A 14,505-nucleotide genomic window follows, 5' to 3' on the forward strand; every position below is an offset into this window, starting at 1 on the left:
CTATATCTATATCTATATCTATATCTATATCTATATCTATATCTATAATTCCTATATATATCCAACAGCTTCTGTTCCTGCTAGAGAGTTTCCTTCTAGTCTCCCCTTTCTGGTGGCACTCTCTATGGGTTTCAGGTTTTCCTGACCAGCCCCCACAATCTCATAAGCCAATTCTTACTATATATCTCCTACTGGTTCTGCTTCTCTGGGAGCCCTGACTGATGCAGAACCCTTCATGTGTGTTCTGGAGCAGCTAGAATGGTCTTGCAATTTCCAAAGGTGCCAGCTGCATTTCCACCTCTGAGTTTTAGCTTGTTCCCTACAGCCTTGCTGGGATGTCCTCTTCCAGGGAGCCACTTGTCAAGTCTTGACTCTCGCCTTTAGTTCAAAGTCCAGCTTGAAGAGCTGCCTCTGTGAAGACTTCCTGGCCACCTCGCCTCTATGAGTTCTCCCTCCTGGGAGTTCGTACAGCGCTGTGGGTGACCACTCATTCGGCCTGCAGACCGACTTTATCTTGTTATGATCTGGTGAGGGTCAGAAGCGTGACTTCTATATCTTTGCTTCCCTAACTCTAACTGTTGCCCCACCTGAAGGATGTACCCAGACATTTGTTGAGGATGCCACTGAAGCCCTACCAGCATAAGCGGAGTGCCATCTTTAGCTTTCTGATGCACTTCATAATTCCCGTCGCTTCACAAGTGCCAGCATTTTCATGGTGTGCAGCACCCCCACCCATATTCTGACGCTCGGATAGGCTAGAGTGACAGAAGGTAGTGGTGGGGGGGCTTTTGGAACATGACTCAAAATAGAGAATAGAGCCAAAGACAAGATTTTGATGTAAACACATATAGGAATTGTGTATGTCAAGAGTCTGAGGCAGGGTACCTGGGTGGTTCAGTTGGGTGGTTAAGTGTCCGACTCTGGATTTTGGCTCAGGTCATGATCTCATGGTCATGGGATCAAGTCCTGTGTCAGGCTCTGGGCTGGGCATGGAGCCTCCTTCTGATTTCTCTCTCTCCCTCTCCACCCCTCCCCTACACTCTCTCTCTTTCTCATAAATAAGTAAGTAAATAAATACATAAATAAATAAATAAATGGGAGTCCTTGATTTCTAGAGATGCACACTAAAATATTAAAAAAAAAAAAAAAAAGAGTCTGAGGAAAGGTCTTACTGCCAGATTCCCACTTTCTTCACTTCCCCTGCTTGCAAGCATTCAAAATCTCTGGCTCCATGCAGGGAAAACCTGAAGGAACTGACTATCCAACAACCTGAGCCAAAGATCCTAAGTGGAGGTGAGGAGCAGAAAAATGGGAACACAACACTGGCGCCTGGCAGAGGAAGGAGTCCCCAGAAGGAATCTCCCTTTGGAGGACAGCCTGGAGGAAGCCTTGGGTGGTCCTGGAGCAGCAGGCAGGACAGGGTACCAGGCATCCGGGCATCCGGGAGCCTCACCCGATGGGAACAGATATTTGGGACTGGAGTCTGAGGTGAGGGATTCATGCAAATCCCTCTGGACTCCAAGGGTGCATGTGACTAACCTGCTGGCACCTGCCTCTCCCCGCAGGGTGCTGGGCTGCACCTTCTGTCCTTCTGACCCTCCAGGGGGAGGAAGGGGATTACACGACCTGTCAACCTGTCACCTGTCTGAGGTGATGGTGCATTCCTGTCTGACTCAGAGAACCGCAGGCTCTTCAGGGACCCAGGAGCCCAGGAGGTTCCCATCAGGAAGCTCAGTGAGGGGGCACCTGAGAAGGCCCCTTTTCTTCTTCTGGCCTCCCTCCCTTTCTCATCTCCCCTGAGAACAAAAAGAATTGAAACTTCTTGGGAAGAGAAGGCGGGGTGCATGGGCCCTTTGGCTTTAGCTCAGTTACTTCCTGAAAAATCCTATACTGTTTCTAGAATGGTCTGAGCTTGCAGATTGAGTTTCAGTTAAGGGAAATCTTAACTCTGACCTTTCTTCTGAGGTGGGGCACCTCTGAGGGAGCTGACAGGGTGGCAGGGGCTGAGGTGATTGGTCGAAATGGAGACACAAGTCCTCACCGAGAACAAAGTTCTTCTGGATATGTCGAATAGGAAACAATTTTCCTCGCGGAGGCACCCCTAAGTTATCTGGGTCCGGACTGAAAGGCAAAATCAACAGCGTGAGAGCAAGAACGAAGTATGGACAGGAATGACGAGTTGCTCTGTGTGACGATTACTCACGGGTCTACACCGACTAGTTAAAAGATGTGTGAAAGATAAGTCCAGCCTCACTAGTAACCAAGGAAATGTAAATCCAATCAAAGACATACAATTTGCAGCGACCATACTGCACTGCTCTTAAAGAGGACCTTGTCTTAGACACCCTCAGACACGCTGGGAATGCCTTCTGGCTTTCCGGAAAGGCACTTGGTAATAAGTAACAAGACTTCAAGAAGGATGACTCAGTAATGTCACTTCTAGGAAATGATTCTAAAGAAATAACAAGAGATGTGAGCAAAGATGATTTTATGCAAAGATTATCATTGCTTCATTATGAAAGGAAAAAAAAAAAAAAACCAACCCAACCCTTAAATGTCCAACAAAAGGGAATGGTTAATCACCATAAATGAATATTGGAGATTATGTCATCACTAATTTAAATAAGGGCACAGGTGTAGCCAGTTTGATGAAACCCTGTGTGTGAAATCCCTTTGCTGGCCAGGAGGAGCTCCTTTACCTCTCTGGCAAAGGAGGGAGGCCTCACTCCCTTCTCTGTAAAAGGAGTTTCTCGGCATCTACCAAGGAGAGCTGCTTGGAGAATGAACCGTGATAATGGGTGTAAAGTGATTAGCGGGGTTCCCAGTCTCATAAGATTCGATCAGTGTGAACGGTGATCATTTCAAAATGGACGTGTATTCTTTTTTAATAAGGAAAAAAAATTCTAATTCATGCTGTTTTAAAGTAATATGTCAGAAGAATTTCTGACGAAGCAGAACACAAAAACACATTAATTATAAACGCTGATACAAACAATGGGTGTGCATAAAGTCCGTCTTGCGCAAACACACATGCATATATACAGAGACGTGGGTGCAATTCAGAAACACGTAAAGGAGCTGCCTCAAGGTATTACCAGGAGTTAAGTTGTGGACTATGGGTGACTTTAGTTTCCCTCTTTATACATTAGTAAATTTCCTTTTCTTTTTTAAGTTTATTCATTTATTTTGAGACACAGAGAGAGCGAGAGAGCAGAGGAGGAGCAGAGAGAGAAGGAGAGAGAGAGTCTCAAGCAGGCTCCAGACTCTGAGCTGTCAGCACAGGGCTGGATGTGGGGCTCGAACTCACCAACCAGTGAGATTCTGACCTGAGCTGAAACCAAGAGCTGAACGCTTAACTGACTTGAGCCACCCAGGTGTCCCTTCTTTTTTTCAAAAAAAAAATTTAAATGTTTATTTTTGAGAGGGAGAAAGAGATGGAGAGAGATGGAGAGAGACCGAGCAGGAGTGGGGGAGGGGCATAGACAGAGGGAGATACGGAATCTGAAGCAGGTTCCAGGCTCTGAGCTGTCAGCACAGAGCCTGACTCGAGGCTCAGACTCACAGACTGTGAGATCATGACCTGAGCCGGAGTCGGATGCTTAACCAACTGAGCCACCCAGCCACCCCTTAAACTTTTTTAAAAAAATGTTTTATTTATTTTTTGAGAGAGAGAGAGAGAGAAAGAGAGAGAGAGAGGGAGAGAGGCAGAGAGAGAGAGAGAGGGACAGAGGATCTGAAGCCGGTTCCATGCTTAAAGGCTGACAGTAGAGAGCCTGATGTGGGGCCTGAACTCACAAACCATGAGATCATGACCCGAGCCAAAGTGGGACACTCAACAGGCTGAGCCACCAGGCGCCCCTACGTTAGTATATTTTTAAAGTTTTCTACAATCAGCACTTTATAATTTTTAAAAAGTAAAAATGTCCAGAAGATTCCAGATTTGGTGGTGGTGGGGGACCCAAAAGGGAAAACTGTGACCTCCAGCTGTGAGCGGCCCCTCCGTTGGTGTCATCCTCCACAGAAAGCCGAGTCACCCCTGTGGGGCCAGGGTGTCCTGTGAAATATATAGAGTAGGGTCAGGCCAGCTCGTGAGGCACGATGGCCTCGGCAGACCTTTCCAGGGAGTGGGCACTCTGCCACCGGGCCTGTATCGTAATGAGATAATGTTTGTGAAAGCACTTGGCCAGAGAGAAAACTCTATCCAGATAGGTGATTCCGGGCTTATTCTAGAGAAAGGAGGCTCTCAGAGCACATTCCATTAAGGAATTTCACACTCTTGCCTCCTCCTGCAAACTCTTCCCTTTTCCTCCCTCCCCTGAACAGAAATATATTTAGCAACCCTATCTAAACTCTCTTCTTTCCCTTAATTTGATTAAGGGGCTGGGGGGACAAGGGATGAAGTGGGGGCTGAGGAGAGGGGCAGATGGAGCTGCAGGGAGAGATTAGAGCAGGTGGACGGCTATCTGGGGCCAGAGTGATGCTTGAGTGTGGACAGGACGAGGGCCTCCAGGTACTTAGTACAGAAGTGTAGAGGACAGAGGGAGGGAGCGCTTGATCACGGAGCACAGCTCTCCGGCGGGATGAGAACCGAGTCGGGGAGGGTCAAGCCTTGAGAACCAACTGGGAGAATGGGGGGCATGTCCTAAGGGAGGCACTGGCATTTTTTCCGAGTCCCTGCTGGCTTCCTGGAGCTTTAGGGTCTTCAGATCCTTAAGACGTTCCAAGAGACTAACACATGGTGAACCCCTGCTATGTATTAGGTATTTTGACATACCTCAGCCAATTTACTCAAATTAGGTAAATTATTATCACCTGTGAATATCATGCTCTGAAAGAAGAGGCATTTTTGCCTGCAAGCTGGGGACCAGACCCAGCTTGCCTTGCTTCCTCTGCTCCCCCTGGCTCATGCTACCTTCAGGAGGAAAATAGTTAACAGTCAGTATGTAGTCAGTGCCTTAGAAAGAAGTGGTTCTATTCAATCCTCACAATGTCTCTATGAGATAGATGCCATTAATGACCCCATTTTACAGAAGAGCAACCTGAGGCTTAGGGTAAGCAATGAAGCTGAAGTCACAAGGCTGGTAAATGGCAGAGAGCGGGGCCCTCCAGAGCCTGGAAAGGTAAAGGAGTCTGAGGCATTCCAAATAAGAGGGGCCCATAGCGTGTGTTTCTTTGATAGTCTGGTTGCTCTTTAAGGACAGGGACCTTACCTTGTTTATCCTGTATTCCAAGCCCTGAACACAATGTCGGGGACAAAGGGAACACTTGCTGCAAGAACTAGAGATACTTGATAAGTTTGGCCAAAAGAGTCTCCACTGGGGGCCAGCTCGGTGAGGATTAAGTGAGACGTATTTGCCTAGGGATTTCCAAGTATAAAATGTCACAGTGCTGAGCTTCAGAAAAAGGCTCTGTTGGCAATGGGGATCCCTGCAGGAGGCTTTAAAGGTGACCAGGACCTTGACAATGGGCAGTCCCAGGGAGAGGGCTCCAGCTGCCCTCATGGGTTGGATTCAGACCATAGTGACAATAAGGGGGGGGGGGCCTGTCTGGCACACACTCCCCACTAGTTCCTTCCACAGGGACATCTCAAGGACATCTGCAAACTCTGGGGGATAAAACATAGTACAGGAGATGGGGGGTGGTTGGTGGGAAGAATGCCATCTGGGCAGCTCAGAAAGATGAGAGAGAGGGAAGTGGATGATTAGTGCTTTAATTAACAAGGACCTAACACCCTTCTAGAAATAGGTTTGAAAGAATAAAGGGCAGAAATCTATTCTCTTCTAGAGAGGACTGGTATCGTCCAGGAAAGGACCTCAGGCTTCAGCAAGTCTCATTGATTAATAAATACCTCATCGCCTTGTGGTCCCGTACAGCTTCAGATGAAGCATTTCGGGCTTCTCTTTTTTCTATAACCCGTGCGGAAGGCTACCAAAGGGCAGAGAACAGAAAGAGCCACCAAGTTCCTGGGCCAAGTCCAGGGTTTCCTGGCCTGTTTTCAGAGAACCTCAGCTTTTCTCCCCCCCTCACAGCAGTCCTTGGTGTCTTTATGTGAGCTGCTTATTAACCAGGGGATATCAGGACACTGGGAGGGGATTGCTCGCACAGTTGCCAGTGAGGGCAGTTCAGAAACGCAGAGTGGAGCAAAGCTGATGTGTGCAGCCTGTGTGACAGACGGAGCCTGGCAGGATGGAGCCTGGCAGGATGGAGCCAGAGTCTGGTCATCAAGCTGGAGCATCGGATTGGAGGGTCCTGGGACCTGCAGGTGGCCAAGAGAGCCAGGGGCTCACTACCAACGGTGCCCATCCATAGAAGAGTTCCATCAGCCAGGACAAAGGATGGTGAATGGCTCTGGGGCCCATAGCAGGAATCCCAGTTGTGGGGGGCAGGGCAGGACAGGGATCATCACTCCCCTCAGAGAAGGAGGCAGCTCTTTCAATGCTGTAGGAGCTGCTCTACCATCTTCCTTTTCCAAAGAGACTACTTTCCAAGAAGAAGCCCCAAATTCAACATGCAAATCCTAGGCATCCCTCCTCCCCTTCTTTTCCAGTAAACTGCTGCTGACAGTCCCAGTGTACAGGATTACTACTGACAGGGCTTCACCAGCCAGCTAACACCCTGAGGTCAAACCGTGGAAGCAGAGCCCCCTGGGCCCAGAGACGAGTCTTGATACTTAGAGCATGGAATGGTTTCCTGCTGGGTCTAAAGACAAGCGGCTTAGCCAGGCTTCAGTTGGGCCACAGTGTTACAGGTCTTAGGTTTCAAGTTGGGATCAGCTGCGCAGAGGGAAATGGTTGGGGAAACTCTCTCTTGGCTTCTTTCCTCATGGTGGATGGCTAAAGGAAGAGAAAGCTTAAGCTGCTGAGCTGGTGTTGGTGCCTTAAAAATAATGATATAAACACAGCCCAGAAGTCAGCCTGTGGAGTCCCTGATGGGGACCAGAGAAGAAACACTGTCCTGACTTACCCTTCAACCCACGTTCTGCCCTCATCTATCACCTCAGAAGCTAAACAACTTCCTCAGATGGCCCTATGGAATATAAATCACAAGGGCCCTAGCTTCTAAGAAACCTGTCCACACAGCAGCCGTCAGAAATACTTGTCTATTGGGGCGCCTGGGTGGCTCAGTCAGTTAAGCGTCTGACTTCAGCTCAGGTCACGGTCTCACGGTCCGTGGGTTCGAGCCCTGCATCGGGCTCTGTGCTGACAGCTCAGAGCCTGGAGCCTGCTTTGGATTCTGTGTCTCCCTCTCTCTTTGCCCCCCTGCCCCCTGCACGTGCACTCTCTCTCTCTCTCAAAAATAAATAAATATTAAAAAAAAAAAAAAAAGAAATACTTGTCAATTTCTTCTTCCTCTGAACAGGGAGCTAAGCAAGTCAGACTCGCAGATGAATGTGCCAGGTCACTGCCAGCGTGCTGCTCAACATCTCGGAGACTTGGTCCTCACCTACAGGTTGGGGATCAGTCATGTCTACCTCACAGGTTTGAGGTGGAAAGTGAGATGAGATATTTCAGGTGGGTGCTGTGCTTAGCACAGCAGTACCTCAATGAATGTTAGCTGCTATGTCATCATCATTCCATTGGCTGAAGAGGAGAACAAACACCACTTTAAAAAAAATATTTTTTAATGTTTATTTTTGAGACAGAAAGAGACAGAGCAAGAGCGGGAGAGGGGCAGAGAGACAGAGAGAGGGAGACACAGAATCCGAGGCAGGCTCCAGGCTCCGAGCTGTCAGCACGGAGCCTGACTCGGGGCTCGAGCTCATGAGCTATGAGATCATGACCTGAGCCAAAGTCGGACGCTTAACTGACTGAGTCACCCAGGTGCCCCAAACAAACACAACTTTTTTTTTTTTTTAATGTTTATTCATTTTTTGATAGAGAGAGACAGAGCGTGAGTGGGGTAGAGGCAGAGATAGAGGGAGACACAGAATCCGAAGCAGGATCCAGGCTCTGAACTGACAGCACAGAGCCCAATGCAGAGCTCGAACTCACGGACCTGAGCCGAAGCTGGACACCCAACTGACTGAGCCACCCAGGCGCCCCAAACACCACTTCTAATTCTAATCCCAAACAAGAAGGGCAGTGGGCCAGAGCCTCAGTGATTTTACAAAACACCAAGCTTCTTTCTCCTGTTTGCTCTCACGCCAAATCTGTGCCAGACGGGTGTATGCTTGGCAACCTCAGTGGCCTCCAAGTTGTTTAAATTCTCACTGAGTAGCCCAACAGATACCTAGACCCGCTGGGGCACAGACAAAGTCAAACGCTCTGGGGATAGCAGTGGAAGATGGTATAAGAAATCATCACAAAGAAAGTTTGTGCAAATTCTGAGTGTCTGAAGAGCTGTGGTTCACTCAGAGGGCCCCCTTTTCCAGACAGGCAGGAGAGCCAGCTTACAAATTCTTCCTTTTGTACATATTTCCATGATGGCATCATAACGTGGAACACGTCTGGCTCCCAACCGAACAGGTAAAGACACGACAGCATTTCTGTTTGAAAGCTCTTGAGTTGCCAAAGCCTCTGCCTTCTGCTCAGGTGTCCTAACCTCCCCTGCCTGGGAATTGGATCTGGGGTAATGGGTGACCCAGCAGGCTCAGAGATGACAGATTCCTGCAATCGTGTAGCAAGGCTGGGACAACCTGGGGCATCTGGCCTGGCAGGGAGGCAGGCAGGCTGGGAGAGGCAGCCGTAAGTACACCGACCTTTGTCCCTGTTTGCTCTTGGAGAGGACAGGCCCCCGCCAGTACTGGCCTCCTCTTCTCTGTGTGTGCCTGGGACTCCTGGCTCATCAAAATGTTCCCGGGAACCTGAGAAGGCCTGACCCTGGTGGGTGGCAAGCAGAGACCTCTTCAGGCGGTCAAAGGGCAGTCTGAAACTTGCTCAAGACATGGCAGGTATGGGGCTCATAGGCGTGTACGTGCTTCTGTTCCTGGGAGAAAGCTCTTCCCTCTTCTGGCTTTTTTCCCAGCTAGCAGGCTTATAATTAATTAACCACCTGCCCCTCCAGAAAGCTCTGTCTACTATGGGACACTGCTTTCTTCAGACCACTAAGAGGCCCAAGGGAGCATATTGGAGGACAGGAGCCCAAGATCTGAGCTCAGGGGCCTGCCTTCCGCTTTAAGGGCCTGTCCTCCGAGGGGGAAACACTCCTGTTTCTGCCCTGCTCACTGCCAGTAAAGTGGTCCACCCGAGGAACCCGTATGTCCTTTCTTCTGGCAGGGTTCTCCAGACCTCTGGCTCCGCAGGTTGGGCACAAGGAGGGTGGCGCGCACATGTCTGTCTGGTGGGGGGTGGGGTGGGGCCAACTCCATGGCCCTTTGGTGGTAAACCCTCCTTTTTTTCCCCCCCCCTTTCTTTCTTAATTTCCCCCTGAATGACGCTGCTGGGGCTTGAGGCAGGTCGAGCCAGAAAAGCAACTTCTCTTGAGAAAAGTCTGAGGGTTTTCTCTTTTAAGTGGGAAGTTCTCAGTGCAGGTCCCCTATCCCCTTCACCTTATGGAGGGCACTGTGCCTGGCATTCCCTTCCAGCTGGCAGGGGAGCCTGCGGTCAGAGAGAAGCATCCTTCTCTTTCACAAATAAACAAATCCAATCCATGTGCTAGAGGACTTAGGGTGTATTAATAGCCAGATATTTGTTTTCCTATTCTGGTGCTTGTCCCCTTCCACCAGTAGGAAAGATAAGAGAACACAAAATGTTCTCCACCAGCCACCCTTTCCCCCTCCCCCAGGGAGAGGCAAGCCAGGGGGCGCGAGTTCTTCTGTTTAAAGCCATTGCTGATGTACGAACTCTGAGAAAATAGACTTAAAAGTTTATATTCGGTCTCTCTTGGCTACTGTTGCTGCTCAGCAAAGAAACTCTATATTGTTTAAACCCTCCAGGCAAATGGGTTGCAAGGCAACCTTCAAACAATAGAAAATACCCCAAACCGAAAATAAAGGCCTTAAGGGCTGGAAACCTGAGGTCGTGCTCTGGTGAAGTGATTCCAAAATCCGGGTGAATGAGGATGTTGTTGACCAGGCCGCGCTTAAGTGGCGTCAACCCCTTTGACTGCTTTCAGCCTTCTTCATCCAGTTTCTTCCAGACACATGAGGTCCCTCTTCTTTTTACTCCCCGACTCTTAGTTCTTTCCATGGTCATCAATGGAGACCATGGCAGGGAGGGGGCTCAATAGGCTTGTAATGTCCAACTGCCTCCTGTCTTGAGGAAAGTTCCAAAGGCTCTAATCAGTGTACTCCCCCACTGGCTCCTACCCAGCCCTGAGGTCCCAAGAAACCCAGGAAAGGAGAGGGTGGGGCCCAACTTAATCACAAGGGCCCTTGGCGCAAGTAGGCAGGAGGGTCAGCTAGAGGGAAGTGTGACAGAGGCTGGAATGGCTTGCCTGGAAGACAGAGAAGGGGCCGTGAGCCAAGGAGCGTGGTGGCCTCAGAAGCCAGGCACCAAGTTGGATTCTCCCCTGGAGCCTCCAGAAGGAACAGAGCCTTGATGACACCTTGATTTTTAGGCTCATAAGACTTCTGACCTCCAGAAATATAAGAGAACACATTTCTGTTGTTTTAGGTTTGTGGTTATTTGTTACAGCAACAATAGGAGGCTGAGACAGCAACCAAGAACCCAAGGATCTTTCACCAGGACAAGAAGCTATGGTTGGTTCTTGGGCACAGGGCTGTAGGACTGCAGGCTGGTAACTGGCAGACCATAGTGTCTTCCTCCAGATGCACTTTACCACGGGTGACCAGACCATCAGAGGGCACTCAATCAGCTGAGCTGATTGAACGAACAATCAAAAAAACACAAATCAATAAAAAGTCTGTTTCTTCCCCACCCCACCCCCCCCACAAGGTAGGCTGATCAAGTATTACCCCATAGAAAGACCTGAGCAGCTGGGACATTGTTTTCTACCACAACCTGTGGCACTACCCCAACGGGTGTCATTCAAAGAGATATCAGACCAGAAAGGGAAACTGGAAGAAAGAAAAACAAAGCATCTCTATCCCCTATTCCAGGTCGCTGGCTAGAAACTTGCCAAAGAATCTCCTGGTCTTTTGTCTGGAAGGAAACACTTAAGATACTTCAAGGCTCTTTTTCTTCTCATTCTCCTTTTCTCCTTCTCCTTATTCTCCTCCTCCTCCTCGTCCTCCTCCTTTTCTTCTTCTTCTTCCTCCTCCTCCTCCTCCTCCTGCCGCCACCGCCTCTCCTCCTCCTCCTCCTCCTCCTTCTTCTAAGTTTGTTTATTTCTTTTGAGAGAAAGGGAGAGAGAGAATCCCAACCAGGCTCTGCAATGTCAGTGTGGAGCCCAATGCGGGCCTTGAATCCATGAACTGTGAGATCATGACCTGAGCTGAAACCAAGATCTAGAAGCTCAACTGACTGAGCCACCTAGGTGCCCCAAGGCTCTTCTTTTGTGAGGTTTGCTTTTTAAAAAATTTCAGCCTTACTCTCTGATTAAATGTCTTCTGAGGGCTTGCATAAGAGAGCCCAGGAAACCTCCCCTCAATATCCAAAAAAGAGAAAACACAGGACTTCCCTGACTCCTTGACTACTTAGAGGCATAAACTCTCAAAGACCATAGTTTACTTTCTCATGATATTTCTATGAGACAAGAACCATCAGTCCCATTTTATACCCGCGGACTCTGAATTACAGAGAAGGCAAGCAACATAGATATAGTCACACAGCAACCCAGAGCGATTCACCCAAACCAGAGCACAGACCCCTGGACCCTCGATCCATACTGCTCTCACGATCCGTGTGGAGTCCCCAGCCCTGCCTAACCAGGTCAGGAGGGTGTGGCCTCTGGGTAGGTGGTCCTTGTGGAATGCAGAGATACGGAACCATTAAACCTGTCATCACTAGGGGACTAACTGACACCCCAGGGGCAAGATTTTCCAGACCAGAGCTTTGAATTGCTAAGTGTGTCTGGTGAGTGTGTGTGTGTGTGTGTGTGTGTGTGTGAACTTGGAAGGTGGTCAGGGGTGCGGAACAACTGCCGGGTCAAGGTGTTTGCACTTTACCTTGCATCTTGCATAAGTAAACCCATGAAGAGCTTTCATTTTTTTCTAGCATCAGTACAAATCTTTTCCTAGCTTCTCTCTTGACCACCCCTCGTCTTCTGTCTCCCTCTACCATTCTTCTGAGACATTGTGGAGTCTAACTTTAGGGACAAAGCTAATAGATTCCCCAAACTCACCGCAAGGGCACTGAGCTGGCTTACACCAAACAGCTGCTGAGGCTTTAGGGCCAGAAGTGTGGAAGCCCACAGCTTGGTGTAAAGGCCAAGGTATAAAGGTATAAAGAAAAGGTATAAAGAAAAGGTATGAAGAAAAGGTATCAAGAAAAGAGACTGGAGTGATTTGGTTTAAGCATTTTAAAAGTGTAATGGGGGCACCTGGGTGGCTTAGTTGGTTGAGCATCTGACTTCGGCTCAGGTCATGATCTCATGGTTCATGAGTTTGAGCCCCATATCGAGTTCACTGCTGTCAGTTGGTCAGTACAGAGCCGGTTCGGATCCTCTTTCCCCCTCTCTCAGCCCCTCCTCGGTTTCCGCTTTCCCCAAAATACACAAAAAGTGTAATGGACACTGAATGAGGTTGTCCTGTAAAAGTGGACGTAGAAATTAAGCTGATCTTGCTAGACGCCCTCCCTATGGGCCCAGACTGGGCAGAGCCACCATGTATAAGGGTTCACATGACACAGGGTGCCATGTCAGGTAGGAGGCAGAAAATGGCAGCTGCCAGAGACAAAGTCAAATGACCCTCAGAATCTGAAAGGAAGGTGCTTGATGTGGCAGTGCACAGACTAAAATTGGAACAATACAGAGAAGATTAGCATGGTTCCTGTACAAGAATGACATGTAAATTTGTGAAGCGTTCCACATCTGGGAAAAAAAAAATCTGAATGGAGGCAGGCAATAAAACCACACCGTGGGGGGTCTAACAATGTCAAGACAAGTGAAAGAAAGGGTTGGTGGAACATGGCACTTGGAAAGACTGGTTGGTGCTTCTTAAAATCTGAGACATCAGTGGGCTCAGGCCTGGGATTGGTTGACCATGTCTCAACCTTATACTAGTCCTAAACTAAAAATAACCAATGTCCCCCAAGTCCCCTTCCCTCGTGCTAGAGATGTACATGCACAGGCAGGGCAGGATGAAGGAATGGGTTTTACTGGTGAAGGAGAAATGGGAAGGGAAGATGGGGGCCCGGGGTGAAGGATCAGGTAGGAGATAACTCCAGAGGCTCTTTATAAGGTCAACTTCTGAGAAGAAAACTACTGAGAATCCAAAATTACTAAGGTCGGCCACTTAAAGGCAGACACGTCATAAGAAGTGTTGCTGGGGGCAACCGTGAACTTGCAGTTATGGGCTAGCCTCTACTCATCCTTCAGTCTCCCTGTACCTGGGGCCTCCCCACCATGGACAATCCAAGGAAACTTCACCTTCTCATTTACTGTCTACTTAGACTCCATCCTGTGTAACAACAAACAGAGGGATCGCCTACAGGGTATTGACCAAAGGAGACCCCCTCCATGACACAAATGTGACAGTATTTGTATAGCATTACACAGGCAAGGACAGGGACACAGTCTCCTGGTCGGTTTCCCAGCCACCACAGAGCTGTACTTACATACTTGGAAGTAAAAATGCCGTAAGAGTCTGCAGCTACTTTCCAGGCTCCCTGTAAGAGCTTCTGATTACCAACTGGGTGTCTCAGACCTTTTGGTAACAGGAAAAGATGCATCTTAGGGACCGGACAGAAACATTCCAGGCCCTGGGATCTGGTTTCTAGACCTGCAAAACATTTTTTTTTAATAGTGGTAAAATATGCACAGCATAAAATTCACCATTTTAACCATTTTTAAGTGTAAGTTCAGTGGCATTAAGTACATTCGCAGTGTTGTGCACCCATCACCACCATCTGCAAAATGTTTAATCAGACTCTAAAGTGATGATCACAGCAAGGAGTTGATTTCCCTGGGAAGGCCTTTTCTGGCCTTCCTTTGTGACATCTTTCTCTCTTAAACTATAGTAGCTCCCTGAAAGATACCAAAAGTCCTTTTGAGCTGAGCTAGAAATGCCATGGTGGAGTAGTAGTAGTAAACGCTCCTGTGTACCATAGTGACTCCCCGCTTCACTCTCTTTTCAGGCTCCACCATCCCTACCACTTAGCAATGATTTCAGGGCCAATCCAAATCTGAACCAGCTTTATAAATGCCTGTTTCCAAAGATCCCCTCTCCTAAACCTACTCATCCCTTCTGGTTTCCCTGGATGACTGCGTACTTAATATCTAAACAAAAAGGAAGAATTGAAAGGTTGGGGGGTAATGGTTTTTCAACCTTGGTGAAGTCAGTTCCATAATGGAAAGTCAGTTCCATAATGGGGAAATCTCTCTGGTCTGGAGCACCTAGGAAACTGTGAAGAAATAACTTGAGAAAGACTGTTGGGGGGGAACCCAAGAGAGCACAGAGGGACAGAGCAATAGATGGGAAGGGTAATGGGACCTATGTGCTCTTGA

General features: G+C 48.6%; 1 protein-coding gene and 1 non-coding gene across 4 annotated transcripts in view; one reads left to right on the top strand and one right to left on the bottom strand.

The window, feature by feature from the left end:
* IFT81 (intraflagellar transport 81) overlaps window positions 1–14,505 on the bottom strand; it is a 229,763-nt gene that overhangs the window by 6,800 nt on the left and 208,458 nt on the right. The window contains exon 20 of one of the 3 annotated variants that reach the window (XR_005781173.1): window positions 13,419–13,780. The exons of the other annotated variants lie outside the window; for them this stretch is intronic. The gene's annotated coding sequence lies outside the window, so the exon portion shown is untranslated. Of the gene's footprint in view, window positions 1–13,418; window positions 13,781–14,505 lie in introns of those variants that run through there. 3 annotated transcript variants of the gene reach the window in all.
* On the top strand, window positions 12,768–12,874 carry LOC121010490 (U6 spliceosomal RNA). Its single transcript, XR_005781201.1, has one exon. It is a non-coding gene; the product is annotated as a U6 spliceosomal RNA (small nuclear RNA).

Source organism: Herpailurus yagouaroundi, unplaced genomic scaffold (assembly GCF_014898765.1).
Source record: "Herpailurus yagouaroundi ecotype Mexico unplaced genomic scaffold, PumYag 191, whole genome shotgun sequence".
NCBI lineage: Eukaryota > Metazoa > Chordata > Mammalia > Carnivora > Felidae > Herpailurus > Herpailurus yagouaroundi.